Below are 5,644 nucleotides of genomic sequence, written 5' to 3' on the forward strand. Positions count from 1 at the left end.
GGTGAAGAAACTGAACAGTCAGAAGTTAGTGGACTTGCCCAAGGTCACACAGCTAGTAAGTGTCTAAAACTGAATTTGAAACTAAGTTTTATGACTATAGGCCCAGCCCTCTATTTAACTAGCATGTGTGTGTGTTTATATATACAACATGTGTGTTGTTGTTGTTTAATTGTACCCCACCCTCCATGACCCCATTTGGGGTTTTCTTGGCAGAGATACTGAAGTAGTTTTGCCATTTCCTTCTCCAGCTCATTTTACAGATGAGGAAACTGAGCCTACCGAGGTGAAGTGACTTGCCCAGGGTCACACAGCTAGTAAGTGTCTAAGGCCAGACTGGAACTCAGGCAGATGAGTCTTCCTGACTCCAAGTCCATCATTTACCCACGGCCCCACCGAGCTGCCCTTATATGCACATAATATATAAAATAGTTTGTATATACAGACACACACTGGCAAACAGCACAGAATTTTAAAGATGTATTTAAAATGGGGCTCCTTCTGGACTATTGAAATTAAAATATAATTAGGAAATATTTAATAAATAAAAATATGATGCAACATAATGATAATTTGCAGTTTTCTAAGTCAATATGCAGCAGTAATCAATTTCTACTTGAAACTTATATGGTAGATAGAACTCTGACCTCAGAGTCAGTACAATTCTCAACTTCCAGTTCCACCCTGGACCCATCCTGGCAATGTGACCCTGTTGAAGTCACTTCTGGTGTCCAGAGGCCAGCCTTCATTTTCCTGGTTCCTAACTGCTGGACTTAAAAACTTCTCTCCTCTTCCCTGCTTTCAGCTCCCTTTTGTGGTTCATGTTCCTCCATTAGAATTCAAGTTTCTTGAGCATAGGTACTGTCTTTCTATTTACATATATCCATATCCCCCAGCTTGGCAGAGTACCTGACACAGAGCATTTCTTAAATGCGTGTTTCATTCTTTCTTCCTAACAAATTGTTTCTCACAATATTTCTGCCCCTAACCCAGAAATCATCAAAGTATCAATCAAGGGGCGGCGAGGTGGCTCAGTGAATAGAGCCCCGGTCCTGGAGTCAGGAGGACCTGAGTTCAAATCCAGCCTCAGACACTTAAAACAAAAACTAGCCATGTGACCTTGGGCAAGTCACTTAACCGCAACTGCCCTCCAAAAAGCAAAAAAAAAAAAAAAGCATCAATCAAAAGGCTCAAAGGCAGATAAATGTCAGACTTGCAAGATAATAGAATTTAGACCTGGAATGAACTTTAAACACCATCTAGGCCAAACCCCCCCTCATTTTACAGATAGGGAAACTGAGGCTCAGTTAGTGACATATTTGAAACCAAAGAGGCAGCGAGGCCTATATGACAGCCAGGATTTAAACCCACGTCTCTATATCCTGAACCCAGTACTCTTTCCATTAACAAACCAGCATTTATTAAGGGTGCACTTTGCCCCAGGCACTGTGCTAAACACTTTAAAATATTATCTCATGTGATCTTCCCCACAAGCCTGAGAGGTAGGTGCTATGATCATCCCCACTGCACAGTTGAAGAAATCGAGGCAGACAGAAGTACAGTGATTTGCCCAGGGTCACCACATTCCCTTTTTGGGGAGGGAGACATCAGATGTTGTCATTCAGCCAGAGCATCAGACAGTGAAGAGGAGGGGCAGAATCTAAGTCTGGAGAGGTAATCTGAGGTCCGAGTCGGGATGGCCTCAAATGCCGAACAGCTCTTCCCTACCCATCTCACTAACACATTAGTCTGACCTGAGGGTTACCATGTATGTTTTGGGGTGGGGAGGATCACTGAAATTAGAGCTAAGAAGCCTCACGTAGATTACCGCATCCATCTATCTCACTTATTTTACAGCAGAAGAAACTGAGGCCCAGAGAGGTCAAGTAATTAACCCAAGATTACACAATAGTGAGTAACAGAGCCAGGATCTGAGTCTATGTCACTAATTCCAGAGCTAATATCCTTCTTTTTTTATTTTTTTGAGGGGGAAAGGCAAGACAATTGGGGTTAAGTGACTTGCCCAAGGTCACAAAGCTAGTTAAGTGTCAAGTGTCTGAGGCCGGATTTGAACTCAGGTTCTCCTGACTCCAGGGCCAGTGCTCTGTTCACTGTGCCACCTAACTACCCCAATATTCTTTTTTTTTAAATAATGCTAAGATTCTTTTAAAAATCATTTTAATTGATAACTTTTTGGTTTTTTACATCACCAAACTTTCTCCCAGTATCTTTCCCCCTCTGCCTTACTGAGAGTCATTCCCTATAACAAAGAACACCCATTACACATTTTACTGGGCTACATTGCCTCTGCTAGCTTACTAAGGGTTTGGAGCATTCTAATCAAAGTCCTACTTTGCATTTCCCATCATGCCTGCTGGGGTGAGTCCTCACAAGGCTGGTAGGTATCTGGCATTAATAAACAATGATATTCCCTGTTACCAGAGCAGGACCTGGGATATCTTTATCTCTGTGGAACTCTGCCCTGCCATAATCATACATACCGTCTCCCATGGAAACAGGAAATTAAAGAGTGAAGCCTCTTACTAATACCTGAAATGTATAATCAGCTTCCCTCTAGATAATGCTTGGCACCATGTACCTCTCCTTCTTCTCTCTGTCATTTTAATCTCTGCCAAACCAGCCAGAGCCAGGTCAGAAGGTTAAAAAAATGCAAGTAATTTCTGATGGCTAGTTCAACATCGGCCACCGGGCTCATGGACCTCACCTGTTGTGATCGTAATCAATGATCCACATGGAGATAAAAACAGTAGTTGTGGTTCTTAAAGCAGTGAGTTGAATATTGAACTAAGAATTAGCTTTGAATCTTTTCTCCCAACACTTCCTGATCATGTGATCCTGAGAAATTCATTTTAGCTCTTTGAGAACTTGTTTCTTCATTTGTAAATAAGGAAATAGCAATATTTGTAAGGTGTGGCATAGCAAACTGAGTGCTGGACCTTAGGCTCAAGTCATACTTCTGACACAAGAAGGTGTGTGACCCAGAGCAAGACACTTTACTCTCTGAGTATCTTCCCTCATACATAACAGGAGGGCAGGATAGCATCTACCATGTGGGAGCTGTTGTGAGGATCAAATGAGGAAGGTAATGAAAGAGCTCAGAAAATCTTACGCTTAGTGTCTAGTGAGATATTGCTCTATTAGCCATCTGGTTGGCTGTTGGTATCAAAGGGCCTTGTATACAGCAGCTACTCAATAAAAGAGGGTGGAGTCAGGAGGACTGATTCTCACACATCTCTGTGACTGGCTCTATGACAAGCATCCTTATGTCTCTCCCCTGGGACATCGGGCTCTACCTCTGGCTCCCTGGGCTCTGACGGGTGAGCTTTTGCTTTATCTTGCCACACTCAACTCATTTACACCAAATCTACACATCATGAGGTGGTGAGTTTACCCTGCCCTTTCTACCAGTCTTTTACATGTTAGGTTTTTTTTTTCCCACTAGAATGTAAACTCTTTGAGGACAAGGACAAGGACTTGTTTGTAATTGTATCCCCAGCGTCTAGCACAGTACCTAATGCATAGTAAATGCTTAATTTCATACTCTATATGTAATCTATCAATTATCAATCTATTTATATATCTACCAATTAATCATCTACCTCTCTCTTTATCCTATCATCTATCAATCAATCATCTACTTGTCAGTGTCTTTCTACCTATTTATTTATCTCGTCTATTTATTATCTATCAATCTACTTGTCTTATCAATTATTAATATATCATCTATCTACATGTCTGTGTTATCCATCAACTATCAATTAATCTATCTATTAATTTCATCTATCATCTATCAATATATCATCTATCTATTCTGTCTACATGACTAACAACTATCAATTCATCTACCTACCTTATCTATCTAGTTAATATCTAGTTAATATATATTATTGTTAATTATTAATATCTATCTAGTTAATATCTAGATATCAATCCATCATCTACACATCTATGTATCTACATATCTATTAACTATCAATCTATATATCTATTTTATCTATCATCTACCAATCTGTCTTTCTATCTATATACAAGTCCCTTTATCTATCAACTATCAATCTACCTTACCTCTTTATCATCTCTCCATTAATCAGTCATGTGCCTGTCTATCTACCATCTATCAACCAATCATCTACCTGTCTATCTACCATCTTTTTTTCCTTAATAGTATTTTATTTTTTCCAAGTACATATAAATATAGTTTTCAACATTCATTTTTTAAAAATTTTGAAATCCAAATTTTTCTCTCCTCCTTCCCTCTCCCCTCCCCAAGACAATTTGATATAGATTATACATCATATTAAATATATTTCCACATTAGTAACGTTGTGAAAGAAGAATCAGAACAAAAGAGAAAAACCAAGAGAAAGGAAAAAAAAGTTAAAATAGTGTGCTTTGATCTGCATTCTGGTTCCATAGTTCTTTCTCTGAATGTGGTTAGCATTTTCCATCATGAGTGTTTTGGAATTGTCTTGGATCATTGCATTTCTGAGAAGAGCTAAGTCTATCATAGTTAAGCGTTACTCGGTGTTGCTATGGCTATGTACAATGTTCTCCTGGTCTACTCACTTCACTCAACATCAGTTCATGTTAAGTCTTTTCAGGTTTCTCTGAAATTAGCCTGCTCATCATTTCTTATATCACAATAGTATTCCATTATATTCATATACCACAACTTGTTCAATCATTCCCCAAATTATGGGCATTCCTTCAATTTCCAGTTCTTTGCCACCACAAAAAGAGAAGTTATAAATATTTTTGTACACTTGGGTCCTTTTCCCTTTTCTTAATGTTTTTGGAAAACAAATCTAGGAGTAGTATTGTGAAATCAATGGGTAAGCACAATTTTTATAGCCTTTTTGGTATAATTCCAAATAGCTCTCTAGAATGGTTGTATCAGTTCACCACTCTACTAACAATGCATTCATGCTCTAATTTCCCCACATCTTTTCCAATATTTATCATTTTCCTTTTCTGTAACGTTAGTCAATCTAATAGGTGTGAGGTGGTGCTGTAATGGACACCGAGATATAACAGGACAGCTAGGCCAATTATAATTTGATAGGAGTGTTTATTAACTGGCCGGGACTGCCTCTCAAACTGAAAGACAGCAGCGAGCTTTCTGTTAGATATAATTTTATAGACAATGTGATTGCTGGCAACAGAATATGTTTCTAAGGGGTACAATGTCTTTAGCATTGTGTCTATTGAGGCAAAGCATTCTCAGTATTATTCCTATTGAAACAAAGCCTTAGTATTATTTCTACTGAAGTGAAACAGACCTGAATCCGTGGGAATCTGTGGCATGTGTTTAGCAACACAGGTGAAACATTTCTTTACTATTGGAGCCTATTAGGTGGTTTCCAAGGAACCCAGTAGGGGTCCCCTTTAGCAGGTTTAAAGGGGCTCTAGTGTATAATTTCTGGTGGGCACTTCACTGCCTCTCTATTTACCATACATCAATTAATCATCTACCTGTCTTTCTGTCTCTATTTGACCATGTCACTTCCTTGTTCAATAAACTCTCATGTCTCCCTATTGCCTCTAGCAGAAAATACAAACTCTTCCATTTGGCATTTAAAACAATTCATAATCTGGGTCCCATATACCTTTCCAGGTTTATTACATA

Source organism: Petaurus breviceps, unplaced genomic scaffold, assembly GCF_028583685.1.
Source record: "Petaurus breviceps papuanus isolate PSGF00001 unplaced genomic scaffold, PetGlider_PUasm1.0 101, whole genome shotgun sequence".
Lineage (NCBI taxonomy): Eukaryota > Metazoa > Chordata > Mammalia > Diprotodontia > Petauridae > Petaurus > Petaurus breviceps.